The following is a 20,800-nucleotide window of genomic DNA, read 5'->3' as shown; positions in this document are numbered from 1 at the left end:
CTCTGTTACAAGTAGAAGTCCCGTATTCAAAATTTACTCAAAGTACAAAAGTATCAGCATCAAAATATACTTCAAGTACCAAGAGTAAAAGTACTCATTGTGCAGAATGTCCCATTTCACAAGTTCAAAATGTATATAAAAACAAAAATCTTTTGAAAATATTTTTTGAAAATATTTGAAAATATTTAGTCTATTTTTTAAATGTATAGGCTATACAGCTGAAGTGGTTAGTGTGTTTTGTAATAAAATCTACAAAGTAACTATAGTAACTAGTTGTCATATTGTAGTGAAGAGTACAATTATACACTTCAGGGTGGGTGGGGTCTGGTGATGGCCTAATTTGGCACAGCTGAGGTAGGCGTAGGCCTATATAGGCCCAGGTAGTATGCTTAGAACAAACATTTGGCTGTACTCTAGAGGTTGCCCTCCATGTCGGTGTCCAGTATGATGCATTATTAAGTAAGTTCTCTCTTCTGTTCCTTTTCTGTGTATTAGAATGTATGTTTTGAGTGTTCATTATCCCCTTTCGGGACCCTAGTTTACCTTTTCTGAAGTTTGGACGAAGGTAACCCTAGGGTCCTTGATTGGTTATTCCACTCTCCATGGGATGCAGATGTAGGCCTACATACTCTCTGTTCACGGAGAGCCGCGCCGCCGCTTGAGTGTTGGTGAGATGTTTCAAAGATGCATAACGCGGCTATAGGAAATGTGTATGAAATCGCATTAACCGCCGATGCCGTAAAGTATTTTTGAAGTTTTGGCTTCTCTGAAATTCTCTTCCTCACTTCCCATGTCCCACCTCCCACGACACAACGGCATTATAAACATCCTGCATGTGTGCGGTCGGCCAATCAGAGACAGTAACTAGGACGTGCAGCTAGCCAGTCGCTGCTCGGGAGGCGGTACAATGGGAAGTCAATAAGGAAGTCAAGGAAGTGAGGAAGAGAGCCAATTTTTCTTTTTTTAAAGGCATCGGCGGTTAATGCAGTTTCGCCCATGTTTCCGTTGTCTCCTATAGCTGCGTTATGCATCTTTGAAACATCTCACCAACACTCAAGCGGCGGCGCATCTCTTCGTTAACAGAATATGTACATCTGCATCCCATGGAGAGTTGAATAACCGATCGGGGACCCTAGGGTTACCTTCGTCCAAACTTCAGAAAAGGTAAACTAGGGTCCCGAAAGGGGCTAAGTGTTCATTTGAGTTTGTTTATGCCTAAGTTTGTTTATGCCTTTGTTTATTTGCAGTAGCCTACTGATTGTTACCGTTTCCTTTCCTTTAGTTCAATCATCATTCACCATCATGCCATCACCTGTCCACCAAATCATCATGTTTAGCATTGTCTTCATGATCCTTTGAGCCTGGAATATTCAGCTATCAGGCATTGACCAGTAATAAACTAAACTGACCAGATGGAAATGTGGCAAAATGTATGACAACGGTACTGGCACTTGCATCAGACTTTGCATGCACAGTGCAGCGGTGGCCGAATGGATTGCGGAGTGGTCTTGATACCGGAAGGTCGCCAGTTCGAATCAGCGGTCCGACACGTTAAAAATTACCACCGCTGAAGTGCCCTTGAGCAAGGCATTGAACCACTACCATGAAATGTTCTATGAGCAGGGCCTGGCTGGAAACAAGTTATTGAGCTTAGCCCAGATACCCTGGGTAAATATAGTAACTTTGCTTTGCTTTGCTTTAGCCAGCACCTGGTTATCACTAGATATCACTTTATTTAATGTAATGGGATGAATCTAGAGTTGCAATACCCTCCATTGACAGCCCATTGATTCAAATCGAATTTCCAATCTGCTTGTATTAAACAATATTGCAGCTGTAGGGCAAGCTTGAATTATCCTCTTTCAAGTTTCAAGTTTGTTTCATAAAAATCCACCTTAGACATGTTGTGAGCTACTTCTGCTAAGAAATTCCATGCTGTGACATTTTTTCCTAAGTGTTGTAGCTTGGAAGCACTCGTTTTTATTAACAGGTCGTGCTGCTGCCTCCCACATTTATGTGCAAATTTGAAACGGGTGGTACACAGGGCCATTCAGCTTCCAAACTCCCAACACTTAGAAAATAATCACCTGCACAGAAATTCTTGAGAGAAAGTAGCTCATAACATGTCTATGGTAGATTTTAATGAAACGAACACTTTGCAGATTGAAAAGGAATAATTCAAACTTGCCCTACAGCTGCAATGTTTAGTTTAACGTTGTTTAATACAAGCAGATCGGAAATTCGATTTGGATTAATGGGCTGTCAATGGAGGGTATTGCAACTCTAGACTCATCCCATTATAAAAAAAAAATCTAGTGTTGCAAATTGTGGCTATACTGGCTAATGGCTATCCTACAGCCCAGGCTGGCTAATGGCTGCTCCCAGCCACAGAGTCATGGAGCCAATGGATATGATGGCTCCATGACCCCTCCCAGTATGCCTCATCCCTGCAGCCGACCTCCCAGCAGTACGCAGCCCAGCAGCTACCCCCCAACCCCAGCAGTACGCAGCCCAGCCGTAAAAAGCCCAGCTGTTTCCAGTAGACCCTCCATCGCCTCTCCACCCAGAAGTTCATCTCCAGGCACCCCCTGCATGGTGCCTGCAGAGCCAGAGCCCTCTCCGGCACCAGTTCATCCCCAAGCGCCTCCTCTCCCAGTGCCCCCCACGCCTCCCCCCCAAAGTGGTGCCTGCAGAGCCCAGAGTCTTCCCCGGCACCAGCTCCTCTCCAGGTACCTCCAGACAGAGACCTCCCCAGCACCAGATCCTCTACAGGCACCTCCTGCGCCTTCCCTCAAATCAGTGCCTCCAGCCCTGCCTCCAAACCCCTTGCTGGCTACCAGCACAGCCACTTGCTCCAGGATGAGGGATTGGATGACACACAGCACCTCGGTATGGTCTCAAGGTCCTTGCATACTTCTTTCGGGCTGTTCGACTGAGGGTGGTCTCCCAACGACATGCCCAGAAGGGAACCGAAAGCCATCGCCTGCACCAAGTGGTGCCTCCAGCTATGGCTTCCAACCTCCCTCCAGCACCCGCTCTCCTTTGTGAGCTCCCTCCTCCAGTGGTGCCTCTGGTCAAGTTCCCTCCAGCAACAGTTCACCTCCAGGCGTCCCACCGCCGGCACCAGTCCACTGGCTGGCTCCACCCCCTTGGTCGACCCCCAGACCTTCACCCCAAGTGGCCCTGTCAACTTCAGTTGGCCTCTGCGTGCCTCCACCCTTCCGGTCGCCCCTCCAGACTCCCTCCCCAACAAATTGTGGCCACCCTCTCGCACCAACCTCGACAGTCTACCACGTAAAAGTGGCTGGCTCATCAGGCCAACCACCAGACTCTCTCCACCCTGCCACCTTGCCCAAAGCCACAATATAATATATATTTGAGGCCTGGGCCGTGGCTCAGCGGTCCAGGCACCTTGGCCGGTAGCCTGAGCCTGGCAGTGTGCCGCGGGTTCGACTCCCGATCCCGACGGCCTTTACTGCATGTCACTCCCCCATTTCCTGTCAGCCTACTGTCTGTCCCTCTATAAAAAATATAAAATAAAGGCGAAAGCCGCAAAAAAAAAACATTCAAATATATATATATATTTGAGATGGGGCGGCTGTAGAAAATCCTCTCTTTGGCTGGGAGTGGGTGTTTAGGTTGGCAGAGATAATCATTCCACTTCATTCCCCATGTGGGTGTGGTCTGGTGATAGCCTAATTTGGCACAGCTGAGGTAGGCCTATATAGGCCCTGGTATATGCTTAGAACAAACATTTGTCTGTACTCTGTAGAGGTTGCCCTCCATGGCGGTGTCCAGTATGATGCATTAAGTAAGTTCTGTCTTCTGTTCCTTTCCTGTGTATTAGAATGTTTTATTTGGGTTTGTTTATGCCCATGTTTTATACCTTTTTGTTTGCAGTACTGATTGTGTTTCCTTTTCAATCATCATTCACCATCATGCCATCACCTGTCTACCAAATAAATCATGTTGAGCATTTTACCTGTTGGCACTTTCTTAGTTGGCACAGTTGCTACTGTTACATGTCCAACCCTAATATCAAAAGTGGCAGATAAACAAGCTCGGTGAGCTTGCCTTGTAGTCCGAAGTGGAGGTGTACCTGATGTGTACCTGATGTGTAGCTGCACTACCGCATGTAACATTGCTGCTCTAGTTCTACCCAGGATTTGAACCTGGGTCTACTGCACACGTGCTGACATTTTTCTGCTGGCACAGGATCTCAATTTCTCAAGCTAGTTCGCAGCTAGTTCAGACCCCCCCCCCCCCCCCGGCACACACGGCTTTAACAGATGCATACATAATAGTTGGACCTACTTTTCAGCTTCACAAGTGGTCAGGAATTTAGTGTCTTGATCCGAGACACATTGCCAGGGTAGGGAATTGAACCTGGGACCTTCAGTTTCCCAGGCAGCCTCTCTTACCGTTAAGCTGGCTGCCACTTGGCCCATGAGCCAGCAAGAGCTGATTTCCACATGAGTGGGCAAAGCCATAGCTATATTAAATTGTTTATAGGGTCAATATAAGTAAATACTATATGTGACCGGTTACAGTAGTTTGATATACAAGGGGGCCATGGTCATTTTTCAGTTTTTTACATATTATGAAACTGCATAATGTAACCTTTCATATGATGTATTGCTCATTGAAATTGGGTGAAAAATTAAGAAGATATGACCATCTGAAACTTGTTGAACCAGAAATTGCAAACTAGAGAATTTCCCCTTCAAAGATTCTAAGAGATTTTAGCACCTCTGAGCCCAGGAATGGGTGTGACAATAGATACTTGTCTCCACCCCTAATGGCTTGCATAAACACTCCCCCACCCACTAACCACTCCCCCCACTTGGTTAGCTGTCAATTAGCTGTCAACTGCACAGAATGACTTGAGTGGACACTTAATTTTCTATTCTAAGTATGTGAGTAAAAAGTTACTTGTAGTGTTTAATTGCTAAATGTACTGTAAAGCAGTATGAGATGAGAATTAGATTAGTTTGTTTATTTTCACATACTTGAAATTTGCATACATGACAAATAAGAGTGGCATAAGAATAAACAGTTTAAAATTGCACTTTGTCTGGGACTAAAGAAATATATACAGTTTAAAATTGCACTTTCCCTGGGACTAAATAGTATACAGAATATACAGTTTAAAATTGCACTTTCCCTGGGACTAAAGAGTATACAGAATAATTCTTTAACATTCCAACTGTGTTAATGTGGCAAAAAACGAAAACTAAAAAAAAAAAAAAAAAAAGCTATTTTGGTCTATTGTGGAGTTTCATTATAGCCGACTTGTGGTTGAAAATACTGTAACCGGTCACATATGATAACCCTTCCACATGAGCTTTATCGAATGTATCACACTTTGATATTTTCAGGTGGATAGGAAGAAATGGTTATCACCATGAAACTTCCCCAGTTTATTACTTGCATGAAGACAATGCTTTATTGTATTAAGTTTTCTGAAATTGTACATTTTAATATGCAAATTAGGCATACAGGAAAATATGCCCAATTTTGCATAACTTTACAGAATTAAAATCGTAAAATTGGATAAAGCCAGAGTCAACATTATTTTTTCATTTTGTTTACATGTTAGAGTCAAGCTGATATTCAATATCTATATGTATCACTCCATCACCACTCCGTCTGCCATCTGGGTCCCCACTTTCTGTATACACTTCCACATAACTAACTCATCTTACTTGATAAACTGATCATTTGGTATTTCAAACAGTGTCATATTCGAAACAAACTCGTTAGTTTTCACTTGAGGTGTATAAAAAGATAAAACAAACGTGTTGCCTGCTCACAGTATTTTCTTATTTATGGAGTGATAGATATTGAATATTAATTTGTTTAAAACACAAATGACAATGAAATAAGGAGGTTGACTCTGACTTTTTCCAATTTTGATTCTGTAAAGTTATTTGCTTATTCAAAGGAGAATTTCAGACTAGAAGGCTTTCTTACCTTTATTTGTAGTTGTTACGTCCCCACCAAAGAGGTCCAGGTGTTATTTTGTGCAAAAGTGCATTATTGGCTATTTCCCCTAATATAAGCCCTCAATGGGGGTTGGGTTTTTGTGCTAATTTGCTTATTACCATTGAAATAAGTAGTAAAGTGTGGCGCTTGGGATACTATTTACATTATGAAGAGAGGGATATATACAATTTATTTTTTTTGAGCGATGGGAATAAGCGAATTAGCACCCCATAGCCCCATTCAATTCATTGAGGGCTTATAGGGGAAATAGCCAATAATGCGCTTTTGCACAAAATAACACCTGGACCTCTTTGGTGGGGACGTAACAACTACAAACTAGAAAAAGTGCCCTTCTGGGCACAGGTCTCCACCAGGAGGATAGGAGTGTGAGTGTGATGTTTGGCAAAATGTTTAGGAGCAATATAAGCGTGTGTGTGTGCGTGTGCGCGTGCGTACATGCGTGCGTGTGTGTGACGTGACTTGGCCTGTTGTAGCGCCACCATGAGGCTGATTGGAAAACTGTCAAGTGGCATTTCTTCCAAAGCCTAGTGGGAATATGCATGCACAGTTTCACCACAATCGGATGCTGCGTTGAGTAGTTGTGGCGATTTGCACAAAACGGGTACAAAGCGGGCTACTCCTGAAATGTTTAGAAGCCAATCGTAGCCAATGAGGGTGGATTATGAGAAATCAAACAAACCCGTCTTGATCACATGACTATGGAGAGCATGTGTACCGATTTGCGTGAATTTGGATAAAATCTGAAGGAGTAATATTAGAAAATGTGTTTTACATATGTCGGCCTCCTGGTGGCGCTATAAAGAGCAGATGTGAAAAATTCCACGCAAAGGTTTTTCCTTGGCCTCTAGGGAGTTGGCATACAACGTTATCCACAGATCCGTGCAGTTAGAGGTAAAAACACTTTTCTGCCAGTTATAGCGCCACCATGAGGCTGAGTTGAAAATGTTCATGTGGCATTTCTTCCTCGGCCTAGTGGGAATGTGCGTGCACAATTTCACGGAAATCACACGATGTGTTCATGATTTGCAGCATTTTGTTTGAAACTGAGCACTCCTGCTTGTTTTGGAAGCCAATCTTAGCCAATCAGGATGGAGTCTGAGAAATCTGAAAGATCCGTTTCGTTGAATGGCTCTAGTGAGACTGTGTACCAATTTGCGTGATGTTTGGACAAAATCTGTAGGTGTACTGTCCAAAAACTTGTTTTGCACAAAGCGGCCTCCTGGTGGCACTATAACAGGCCGTTCTGGAAATTTTGGGGCAGAGGTTCATCGTTGGCATCCAGGGAGTGTGTGTGCAAAATTTGGCATCGACCGGGTTAACGGTGCCGGAGATTAGCTGATCACAGACGGACGGACGGACGGACGGACACACGGACGGACGGACGGAGTGCAAAACATACTCTCTCCCCGAGTCCCCATGCCTTCGGCCTGGTGGAGACAATAAAGGTAAGAGTCATGGACTAACTTTGAATCAGGGAAAAATGTGTGTGACCGTGGCCCAGGGGCCCTTGGCTCTCAGGCGTCCTTCGGGGAAATTGGACTGTGAGGTACTAGGTTTGACGCCCTGAAAAGGGCTCCTGGGGCCCTTCATTGGCTGTTGATTTTGTTAAATATAGGTTAAAAAGATGATAAAAACAATGTTGATGATAAAAAAAAATGTTGCGGGGGGCCCTGCAAATATTACCGGCCCAGGGGCCCTCGTGGGGGTTAATCCGTCCCTGGTTTGAATCCCTACTGACCTCACATTTCCACTCCCTGGCAACGTAGACATTTCTTTATGGGTGTGATCAGACTGCATGTGGTGATCAGTGTCACCTGTGCTTATTAGTTTGACAGTCTTCACCTGTTTAAAGCTCTGTGTTTGTAGTTGGCTCTGCTCTTTACAGAGTTCTCTTGTCTAGGTTAGTTTCAGTCTAGACAGCATTATTTTTGACTATTTCGTATTATTGTATTTTTTGCATTGCCAGTCTGACTTTATTCATTTTGCCTTCTACTTTTTTTTTTGTTTACCACCGTCTCCTGAGTTTTGAACAATATTATTTGCTCAGCTCATCTCAAATCAAGGCATAATGCTTAGTCAAAGTGATCAGCAGCTTAAGGACCTCACATCACAATTAAAGGCGCTAACGATGGCTATACAAACCAGAGAGTCCCACATCTCTGCTGCTCCAGCTTCATCACCAGCCCGCCCTCCACCCTCTAAAGCCAGTAAGCCTCTGCGGGATAAACTGGACATCCAGTCACCCTTTGAAGGGACTCGCCTGGCCATATACGGAGTGAAGCTTGGAGCATCCCGGCAGCCACGCCGGTGCTCACAACTAGCTCCGCTGCAGCCCAGCACCACAAGGTCCTTACTGTCCAGCGGCGCCAAACAGTCCCGCTGCCCAGCACCACAGAGGCGGCTCCCGGCGGCGCCCCACCTGAAACCTGGCCGACCCTCCCTCCCGGACCTCTGCCAGACCGCTCGTCAGCCGTCCCTGACGCACCCCTCCTCCAGTCTTTTGTGTCCACTGTCAATGGGCACACGCCCATGGTCCCACATATCGCTAGACTTTGTGACTGGTCTCCCGTCGTCTGAGGGCTCCACTGCCATCCTGATTGTGGTGGACCAGTTCTCCAAGGCGGCCCATTTCATCCCAGCATGCACGCTTCCGTCGGCCGAGGAGACGGCCCGGTTGGTCATCAAGCATGTCTTTCGTCTCCATGGCATTCCTCATGCTGTGCTGCTGCACCGGGGAAGCCAGTTCACGTCTGGGTTTTGGAAGGCTTTCGGTTCCCTTCTGGGCATGTCGTTGGGAGACCACCCTCAGTCGAACAGCCCGAAAGAAGTATGCATTAACAAGGACCTTGAGACCATACTGAGGTGCTGTGTATCAACCAATCCCTCCTCCTGGAGCGAGCATCTAACCTGGCTGGAGTATGCGCACAACTCCCTGCGCTTGTCTGCCACTGGTCTCTCACCCTTTGAAATCCAGTATGGCTACCAGCCTCGTGCTTTCCCGGAGCAGGAGAGTAAGGTTGGGGTTCCGGATGCCCAAATGTTTTTTCGCGGTTGCAAGCAAGCCTGGAGAAAGGCTCGAACAGCCCTGCATGGCACGGTTATTATTTTTCAGTTCTTTTTTGTTTATTAGTGTTTTAGTTAAGTCAAAGTGGGTTTGCTAGTTTAGTTTTCATTTTTGTTTAGTGTTCTAGTTTAGTTTTTATTGGTGTTTGTTTTATTGTAATATGGGGTATTTGTCGAGGGGGAGATTAAAAAAAGTTCAGAAATTGAAAATGGTTGATCTATAAACTCACAATGTGCCTCATTGTGACGTGTTGTAAGCATGTAGAGTTGTAGATGACTAACTTCACAAATTGTAAAGATTTTAATGTTTGAAACATTAACATATAGCCGAAAAGTTTTTATAATGGGATGAATCTAGAGTTGCAATACCCTCCATTGACTCCCCACTCATCCAAATTGCTTTTGTGATCTACTTGTATTAAACGACGTTAAACTCACCAACATTGCAGCAGCTAGGGAAAGCTTGAATTATCCTCTTTCAATCTGCAAAGCGTTTGTTTCATAAAAATCCACTGTCTGTCTGTCTGTCGTTAAAATGGGTAAGGTTTAAAAAAAATCACACCCGTGTGAACTGAGTGTTGCAAATCCCCCCCCCCCCCCCCCCTCCTCTCTCTCTCTCTCTCTCTCTCATTAGCAGGCAACAGTGCAGCACTATCCCTCTCTCTCAGTTTCTGGCACAACAGCGCCACTTTTGGTACTCATTGGTACTGGTCACAAACATAGTTGAACACGGACATTGCTGTTCGTTGGAGTGGTTGCACCACTCAACAAGGCAAAAGCATGCTCTATTGCACTGGCCTTAAAAGTGGGTCCTTAAAAACTGCTTCAACTTCTGAGAGTTGTATTTGGTTCATTAGCCACCAGATGGCATACCTGGTAAAGGCCAAGTGTATGGATGGATGGATGGATGGATGGATGGATGCTTTCTGTCAAGAAATTCTGTGCAGGTGATTCTTTTTCTAAGTGTTGGAGTTTGGAAGCACTCGTCAAAGTCACTGAACGGCCCTCTGTTCCGTACCACCTGCTTTGAATTTGCACATAATGCAGACAGCATTGCGACCCGTTCTGTTCTTGACAGAAAGTAGCTCATAACATGTGGATTCTTATGAAACAAACGCTTTGCAGATTGAAAGAGGACACTTCAAGCTTTCCCTACAGCTGCAATGTTGGTGAGTTTAACATTGTTTAATACAAGCAGATGCAGATCGCTAAAGCAATTTGGATGAATGGGGAGCCAATGGAGGGTATTGCAACTCTAGATTCATCCCATTATAAAAATCTAGAGTTGCAAATTGTGGCTATATACCAACCCTTGACAGCACATGCATTCAAACAGAAATGTCTGATTGTATTAAACATTGAAGCTGTACAGAAATCTTGGATTGTCTATCTGCCAAGTTTTTGTTAGGCGGCTAGGCCTACATAAAAATCCACCATAGATATGTTATTCTTCAGTAGGAGTTTGGAAGCACTTGTTTTCAATATTGCCTGCAATTTTGAAACGGGTGGTACACAGGACCGTTGAGTGATTTCCAGCGAGGGCTTCCAAACTCTAAAGGTGGTTACACACCGGCCGTGTTTTTCGGAAAACCGATGGAGAAACGCCGCTAAAAATCCGGTGTGTGGAGACCTTAACTCTTATCACCTGCACAGAATGTCTTGACAGAGTAGCTCATAACATGTCTATGGATTTTTAGGAAACAAACGTAGCAGATACAAAGAGGATAATCCAAGCTTTCCGTACAGGTACAGCTGCAATGTTGAGTTTAACGTGATCAGACTTTTCTGCTTGGATTTATGGGCTGTCGAGGGTTGGTATTGCAAAATATAAATAAAATCAATTAAAACGGCATCCAGCATCAAGTTGCTTCCAACTAAGGATTCAGTCTAAAACTACGGTCATTGTCACTATTTATTGTTTGTTAGTTTGATGGTCTTGTAAACGCAATACTGTTTCATTCAGTTAAAATGTTCAGTTGGTTAACTCTTAATGACCCTGCTGCGTGGTTTCTCCTCTCAGGCCCGACCAGCCCTGCTTCATTCCTCCTCCCAGGGCCAGGCGCAGCATCATCGCCCAACAACTTACCAAGCTGGTCAGATGGTGTTTGTCTCCACCTCTGAGTTCCCCCTGCGAGTGGCACCGCAGTTCATCGGTCCCTTCAGGGTTCTGAGGAAGGTCAATCGTGTAACCTATCGCCTCCTCTTGCCCCGGTCTTGGCGGATCCGTCCCGTCTTCCATGTGTCTCGTCTGAAGCCGCTAGGCCCCTGTCCCATGGCCATGTCCCCAGCAACAGAACCGGCACCACCTCATCAGGTCGTTGGTGGCCGGCCAGCCTATACCCAGTGGAGCGGATTCTGAGGAGTCGGCGTCGACGTAGGAAACAGTATTTGGTTGTCAGGGGGGGGCGGGCGGGGACCCCAAAGGCGCTCCTCCTGGGTCCCAGCTTGGGCGATCCTCGATCCTGGGCTCATCGGGGAGTTTCATAAGCATTTTTGATCCACGCTTTCAAATAGCTTATACTGTACCATGCCTGCCTGCTGCTTTAAGTAAACTATGCCTGGTAGCTTCTATCACCGTCTCCTGTGTGTCATTTTGGTTGTTCTCAAAGCAAAATACACTTTGGTAGAAGTTGGGTTTGTGTAGTTGCCTTGGAATGATGTAAATTGGTTGGATGTCCTCAACCAAAATTGTCTCCTCGTACACTTCACAGTGAAACGGGCCTCAATCACTTTTGGCACAAACGAAATAATGCAAAGTATATTCTGCCAATACTGTATGCAACATTACAAAACTTGTATATCGAGTTCCTGTTTTCACATATCATGATTCATTCATCATGATCATTATTTTTTTTAACTGATGGTATTTGCGATTTTCTTTTTATATATGAGGTTCATGTAACCTGACTCCGCCATCTGGGAACTCTCAGGCAGACTTTATGCCCGGCCACAAAACGGCCTGGCCAATCAGCAGCAGCTTCTAGCAGCTTATAGCAGCAGCTTCTAGCTTCTAGCTGCTGCCGATTGGCCAGGCCGTTTTGTGGCCAGGCATCAAGTCTGCCTGAGAGTTCCCAGATGGGAGCAGGAGGGGGGAACCCAGTGTACTCTCTGCTGCCCCATCTGGCGGAGTCAGGTTAGGGTTCATGTGCTAAAAGAGTGGCTTTGAGACCTGCATGACTGTTTCACCATTTTAATCCGTCAAGGATGAGCTTATTTTGGAATATCAATTTCTAAACGGAATCAACTCTAAAGCTACCTTGCCAAAATTTGGAGTCAAATTTATGTCAAGGTAACTACACAAAAGGTACAGCGCGTACAATGAAGTAGGGAGCCTAAAATAACTATCTTATGGCTGAAGGAAAAGAAGTGCAGTTTTTGTACCTACTTTTAGTTAGAGAAAATTAACTGTGTGGCAAATCTGCAAATAAAATGCTTACCACTAGCTTTCTTCACAAATGTGACCGGGTCTGGCAAATAAGCCCTCATCTCGACCAGAGTAATCTTTCATTTTGTTACAGATTATTAAAGTACAGAATGTAAGCTTTCATATGATGTATCATTAAATTAAATTGGAAAATATTTGAAGGAGATATGACCATTTTAAAATGATTGTGCCGTTTTACCCAAAGCTGAGAAAATCCCCTTTGAATGTTAACAACATTTCAACACCTAGAGCTGGCTAGCCTACTTTGACTTATAAATGTATACATTTAATTTGCCCAAATCAATAATCTGTTGGAATGAAAACCTTCAACATTCAAGCTGTGTTAATATGAAAAGAAAAAAAAAATCACAAAAAAAAGAAAACCAAGTTTATTTTATATTTTCTGCCTTTTCATTATAGGCGAGATGAGGACCATTTTGCTAGACTTGGTCACAAATGTGTTCATAAAGGTGTCTACTATAACACATACATTTGTTCCAATCCAACTCCCTTGGGAAACTTTGACAGCTGCTGAAAGTTGGTGTACCATTAACAACCAATAAGGCACATTTCCAAAAAAAAACATTATGCTTTTAAGTAGCATGAGACATGTCAAACTAGGGGGTTTTCATGATTCTGAATCCATTCCAAGCATTAGTTTTGCACAAATACTCCTTGGGCTAAATTCGTCCATAGCCACTTGCCCAAATGTACTGACCTCATCACATTTGTGATGACGGCTATGGGCATTTTTAGGCAAAGGAGTGGTTTTTTTGTGTGCAAAACTAATGCTTGCACTGGATTCAGAATCATGAAAACCCCCTAGTTTGTCATGTCACATGCTACTTAAAGTATAAAGAAATTTGATTGTCTATGTAGAAGGGAGATGGTGCACGCACCTCCTCAAGTGTCCATCAGGGCTGGACAAATGGCAGATCAACCAAATAAAATCTATGCACACTGGTTCTTCTCAGCTGGACTTTTGTGTTAAATGTTTCAATCACAAGATCTTAATTCCTGAAGATAATTGTGATTGAAATGATGGAACAGCAAAATGGGTTAAAAACCTTTAAACAACCCAAATCTAAAGCAGTGGTTCTGGGGCTCCCAAATTGTCTATACAGGTCCTTGAATTTAAAAGGTTTGAGAAGCAATTCTCTGAAGTATTACTTTAACTGTACCAGATACATGCCTAAACCTAGGCTACCCTAACCCTTAAATGCCAACCTTGTGAAACTGCAGTACAATCCCAATGTCCCAATTTGTATGAAAATGTGGCCCCATGACTTATGGACACGCATCCATTTAGATGCTGTGAGTTGGTTACCTTATTGGACCCCATTTGATATACTGTAGTGAAAAAACAAATTTCACCCTTACACATGTAAACTGTGATGTGACACAAACTGTAACTCCCTCCTTACTGGCCTACTACTACTACGCTAGAACTCCTATTCAATCGCGCAATTGGTTTCTGTTTTTTGTTTACATCTGTTCTAGATGATGTGACAGGCTAGCAACACTCCATGCATTGTTGTCTCCACCAGGCCGAAGGCATGGGGAGAGAGTTGTCTCCACCAGGCCGAAGGCATGGGGAGAGAGTATGTTTTGCACTCTGTGTGTGTGTGTGTGTGTGTGTGTGTGTGTGTGTGTGTGCGTGCGTGCGTGCGTGCGTGCGTGCGTGCGTGCGTGCGTGCGTGCGTGCGTGCGTGCGTGCGTGCGTCCGTCCGTCCGTCCGTCCGTCCGTCCGTCCGTCCGTCCGTCCGTCCGTCCGTCCGTCCGTCCGTCCGTCCGTCCGTCCGTCCGTCCGTCCGTCCGTCCGTGAACAGCTAATCTCCGGCACCGTTAACCCGGTCGATGCCAAATTTTGCACACACACTCCCTGGATGCCAACGATGAACCTCTGCCCCAAAATTTCCAGAACGGTCTGTTATAGCGCCACCAGGAGGCCGCTTTGTTCAAAACAAGTTTTTGGACAGTACACCTACATATTTTGTCCAAACATCACGCAAATTGGTACACAGTCTCTCTAGAGCCATTCAACGAAACAGGTCTTTCAGATTTCTCAGACTCCATCCTGATTGGCTAAGATTGGCTTCCAAAGTTCGCAGGAGTGTTCAGTTTCAAACAAAATGCTGCAAATCATGAACACATTGTGTGATTTCCGTGAAATTGTGCACGCACATTCCCACTAGGCTGAGGAAGAAATGCCACATGAACATTTTCAACTCAGCCTCATGGTGGCGCTATAACTGGCCGAAAAGTGTTTTTACCTCTAACTGCACGGATCTGTGGATAACTTTGTATGCCAACTCCCTAGAGGCCAAGGAAAAACCTTTTCCTGGAATTTTTCACATCTGCTCTTTATAGCACCACCAGGAGGCCAACATATGTAAATTTCACGCAAATCGGTACACATGCTCTCCATAGTCATGTGATCAAGACGGGTTTGTTTGATTTCTCATAATCCACCCTCATTGGCTACGATTGGCTTCTAAACGTTTCAGGAGTAGCCCGCTTTGTACCCGTTTTGTACAAATCGCCACAACTACTCAACGCAGCGTCCGATTGTGGTGCAACTGTGCATGCGTATTCCCACTAGGCTTTGGAATACCACTTGACAGTTTTCAAATCAGCCTCATGGTGGCGCTACAACAGGCCAAGCCACGTCACACACACACACACACACACACACACACATGTTTATATTGCTCCTAAACATTTTGCCAAACATCACACTCACACTCCTATCCTCCTGGTGGAGACCTGTGCCCAGAAGGGCACTTTTTCTAGTTGGCTAATGTTATTTATGTACAGTATATATATATATTTGTTTTTGCGTACCTTTGCAGTGACATTAATGTTGTCTTCTGGATTCAGATAATCTAGTCAACTGTCTGACATAAGAACTTTACACGAATCAAGGCAATACATACACAAATATAATAGGCACATTACAACAACGGGGCAATTCAATGTGCTTAGTTGTGCACCGAATTCAACCGATCTACAAGCTTACAAGATGTCGCACAGCGGCACTTTGTGAGCTTGGAGCTCGGCTATTTTCGTGCAATTATCTGCACTATATGCTTGTCTTTTTTCACAATCGCATCAGCTACAATCATTTGTCCGCGTTGTGATGAAATGCACAGTAGCCTACTTCAGATTGTTTCATTAGCTGAGGTCAACGCAGCCAATGATGATGTAACATAACAGCCCTCTACTCCACATTAATCATTCTCTCACTCCCCCCCCCCCCCCCCTCCCCCCACCCCCCATCTCTCAATTGCAGTCCTTCCACTCTCACTTTCTGGTCTGTATTTTTGTTCCACTTTCACTTTCTCGCGTTCTTTCGCTCTTCCTAATTCGTGTGATTGTATTCTCAGAGACAGAGTAATATTCTACCAGACACGCATTCATTAACCTCACACTGAACTGAAATAGCAGCTCACTGTGAGTGTTGGAGAAAGACACTAATCCTGGACAGAAAAAATAAATAGCTTGCTGTGCGCACGCCACACACACACACACACACACACACACACACACACACACACACACACACACACACACACACACACACACACACACACACACACACACACACACACACACACACACACACACACACACTCTCTCACTTCTGGCAGTCCATCAACGCAGATTCCTTCTGTTGTGAATTTGTCAGTGTTTATCTTTGTTGGCAACAGTGCCACTGTAGATGACTAGGCTATATGATGAAGCCTCATTATGGAACCACATATCCTGCCACCGTTGAGACATTGTGAGGCCTTGATCAGACTGAAACGATGCTGGATCAGCATGGAAGTGTCTTCGCACCATCTGTTGTTGGGTAAGTTTCTCCTCAAGGTGTGTGAGCCTTGTGGCATAAAGAGGGATTTGCTGCAGCTTGACTGGTTCTCTGAAACAAACACTGAAGAGGTGCAACAACCTGGGGCGGCGGTGGCTCAGGGGTAGAGTGGCCGGATGGTAACAGCAAGGTTGCCAGTTCAAACCCGGGCTCCCCCAGAGTTAGTGTCGAAGTGTCCTTGAGCAAGACACTGAACCCCTAATTGCTCCTGATGTGCTGGTTAGTGCCTTGCATGGTTTCCGCCGCCATCGGTGTATGAATGTGTGTGTGAATGGGTGAATGCAATGCACAATCGTAAAGCGCCTTGGATAAAGGCTATGTAAATTAAGTTAATTAAAAAGTTAAAACACGAATCAAACAAACAAAAATATCTGTCATTCTCTAATTTAGAAACCATACTGCACCAAACAAAATGATCTATCTGTGACTCTCTCCCGACAAGACCAAAACACACTATCTGTGTGTCCCGAACAAATGTGTCATACATAGACTATCACACCCTGTTCCAATGTGGGATTTACCTTAATTTAGGGCAATCCCATAATTGCTACTGTACCAACCGATTATCTCCTGACCTGCTTAGCAGCTGGACTCATATTCACAGTGTAAACCCGTTGCGTTGTATACTGGTGATTGGTGAATCATTTCACAGTACCAGTGATGGAAGAGTAATGTAATGTAAAAGTAACAATAGCACAATTTACTACATTGTCTTTTACAAAGGTCTCTTACTGTCTTTTACAAATCATACTTGAATAAATGTAGTACACGCGTATTGACATCAAAATATACAGTACTAAAATAAAAAGCAAAATGTGTCAAACTCTTTTGAAAATAGCAGATCTACACAATGCTTGTACTGTAGACCTAGCCTGTTAGAGAACTGGAGATATCCACCTCCCCAGAGTGCCCATTTCAATAGTTCTAAATTGATGTGAAATAAAGGAGAAAACACCCATGTGGTCCTTCAATTGCATCTATTTAGGCCTGGGGGATCATATCCAATTCATGCAATTTGTATTCAGCCATGCAATTTGGTTGTAAGTACTGAAAGTACAGGTGTTATAGTCTCCTTATCAGACGACGTCACACTGATAAGCAACAGCATGCGTGCGCAGGCCGGCAGCACAAGAACACGTACCTCTCATAAGATGCAATGGAAAAGTTCTAACTGCATTCACGTGTAAAAATTCCCCAACAAACTCTCAGTTGCTGTTTTTCTCCCAGTGTGGAGGAAGAATGATTAGGATTTTTATTGTGATCTCTGAAATGAAATGAAATGATTACTATATTTACCCAGGGTATCTGGGCTAAGCTCAAGAACTTGTTTCCAGCCAGGCCCTGCTCATAGAACACATTTCATCGTAGTGGTTCAATGCCTTGTTCAAGGGCACTTCAGCGGTGGTAATTTTAACGTGTCGGACCGCTGATTCGAACTGGCGACCTTCCGGTATCAAGACCGCTCCGCAATCCGTTCGGCCACCGCTGCCACCGCTGCCTCTCACTCTTGAAATATATAATCTATTGCGGTTCCTGTTGTGTTTGAACAATAATAGCAATTCAAAACAGTTACACCTCCAGTCGCTGTCATAAGAACGGGAGGTGCGCTCATGATCATGGCAGCAGAGCCTGTTTGTGCACGGCTGCACGCGCACCTGCAGCCCATCAAGTATAATGTATGCTTCGTCCCGCGATGGTGTCGCGCATGTAGACCTCTACACTCACAACAGTCGCATCCACGATGCGATGTGAGCTTGTATATCAGCTGTTCTCTGTGCGCAATACTGTTGCGCTTTGAAGTATAAATGTCTCCTAGGGTGCACCTCACTAGCCAACTCACAAGAGGAGGTTGAATGGACTGAAACCAGCGCTCCCCAAAACAACAGGTTTGGAGATCTGTTGGGAATAGGCCTATCTCACAGCCCGTTTTTCACGCCCACTTCCGGTAAATAGTGGTGACTTTAACATGGGCATTTACACGTTTTTTTCTCTGGAGAATCTAAGTACATTTTCTAATGTAAAAATGTGACAGACCAATATTATTATGAAGCAAACAAGATGGTAAATCAGGTCGAGCAGATAGAACAAACCTTACCTTGAGAAAACAAAAGTTGTAGACTTCTTAAATAACCTCTTTTAACATGTAGCGTCTATGGAGTGACGTCACGCTATCACCACTAACCCCGAAAGGGGGCGTATTTAGGGGGGCGGGGAAATTCTGTGAGATAGGCTTATTGATTACATGAAACAGTCACCCGTGCGCCCAGTCCCAATGTTTGTAAACAAATAATTGGCACCGAAGTCTGATGTCAATATCGGTAGAGGGCACAAATCCATAGGTTCATGTACTTTTTATTTGAATTGTAATCCCCATAGAGGGATTTAGATCGCCTCATATAAGAACTGTGTTTGAAAAATAAACCTATCATCCCGGCCGCTGCACTCATATGGATATGAAGAATCAACTGACTGAGAGAAAACGCTATTTGTTACTGCTACTGAATTAGTTACATTTTCGCTAGAAACAGACTGTATCATATATGAGTGACTGACGGTCGCAAACGATACAGAGACACCTCCCTGACAATAACGCCGAGACAGCTTGTTTATTTTTGGACCACAACGTTTATATGGAACGATTTTAAGATGACCCCATGTTATTCTCCATAGAGAAATTACTTCCGTGAACCAGGGAAATCGAGGGGATAAGCGAGTGACGTCAGGACTTCGGCGCTCTATACACAGTATAGGCATATTCATTGTGCACATGTGTCCTGTGTCCCATGCCACCATGACCTCTTCCTAATCTGTCTGTATGTGATTGGGAGACTGGAGACAGGGGTGCGGCTCCTCACCAGCTGCAGCACTTCAGCAATCGGGTGGAGCCTATAAAGCTCTGCTCTGTGCCTCATTTCTTGTTTGATCCTTGAGTGACATGTTGTGTTTTTCCTGAACCCAGAATAACCTGTATGATTTCGGACTTTGCCTCGTGTCCGTCATGGGCATGGCCAGCCTAGGCCATGACATTGTTGTTGCATTTTGTTGCACTCAGTTTTGCATTTTGTTGCTGATAATAAATCTTTTTTGTTTTTGTACTTATCCTTGCCTCTGTGTTTGAGTCTGCACTTTAGTTCACCACTCAAACACAGAGGCAAGGATAAGTAAAAAAAAAAACAAAGATTTATCTCATGTGTAACATCCTGTCCAACATTGGTTTCTATAGCTCTTAATTGACCATTCTACATGGACTTCTATATGTACTCTCAATCCCAAAACTAGGGAGCCTAATGGGCCCTAGAGATTGTACAACAAACATAGCGTGAACATAATATTAATATGAAACATCAACCTTCAGGAAGCCTGGGCCTACAGCTAGTAGGGAACGGGGGGTCCATGCGCATACTAGGGTTGATTTTGTTTATCTTGAAGGGTATATTTTAAGATTCTGCCAGGTGCCAAGAAAATAAATGTGCCATGGGGTTTGTTTTGAACCCTTTCTTACACATACTCTACCTAAATATGCAAATGAAGAGAAAACAGCTATTGACAAATAACCTACAGGGACAAATGAACACAGCCTGTGGTGGGAAATATGAAATGAATTACTAATATGTGTGCAGTGTTCCAGAAACAATTCTTGGTCCGCAGTTTATTTTGTGCTGCACCCTAAGATGAAGCCAGATGTTGGCCCGTTGTATAAACATGCTTGCATGGTCAACTCCTAAGGGGAGTGTTGACCGGCCCTTCTTTGTGTGAATTCTTGTTTTGGGCTAGTTATTGTCTTCTTTGTAACAGTACCGCTGCCCAGTGCAACCCCCTTGTGAGACTGTATAAAAATGTGGTTTTGAGACAAGAAATGTATTTGTAGAAACAACAGTAAAAGTCTGGAATTCAAAATGTACTTGAGTAAAATTACAATAATATTGACTTCAAAATGTACGGTACTTAAAGTACCACTAGTAAAAGTACTCATTGTGCATAATGTCCCATTTTCAAATGTTTAAACTAGCTACTATCTACAAGCTCACAATACATTGCATCACTGTACACATTGTGAGCTTGTAGATCGGCTATTATCAAATGGGCTATTATCAAATGGAAATGGGGTAAGGCTGAAGTGGTTAATTTATTTGTAATAATAATCAAAATCTACAAAGTAAGTTTTCAAATAAATGTAGTGGAGTACTGTACTGCACAATATTTGCCTCTGAGTTGTAGTGGAGTAGAAGTAAAAGTATTGGAAATACTCAAGTGATGTACAAATACCTCAAAATTGACCTCAAGTACAGTAAGTATTTATGTTCTTAGTTACTACTACTTACCACCACTGCATGCATGTAGGGAGAACTGAGACCAGAACAGCAGAGAGGGAGAGAGGTCACAGGGGAGAGGCCTGCCTTAATGCCAGGCTATATGCTGCTTCTAAATAACATGCT

General features: G+C 44.1%; 1 long non-coding RNA gene across 1 annotated transcript; it reads left to right on the top strand.

Moving 5' to 3' along the window:
- The first annotated feature begins 319 nt into the window (after positions 1-319).
- LOC306932673 lies at positions 320-3,981 on the top strand. The gene is made up of 2 exons (XR_013791140.1): positions 320-459; positions 1,283-3,981. It is a non-coding gene; the product is annotated as an uncharacterized lncRNA (long non-coding RNA).
- The last annotated feature ends 16,819 nt before the right edge of the window (positions 3,982-20,800 follow it).

This window comes from Electrona antarctica, assembly GCF_951216825.1.
Source record: "Electrona antarctica genome assembly, chromosome: 11".
In the NCBI taxonomy this organism is placed as follows: Eukaryota; Metazoa; Chordata; class Actinopteri; order Myctophiformes; family Myctophidae; genus Electrona; species Electrona antarctica.
This window is presented reverse-complemented; position numbering and strand designations above follow the sequence as displayed.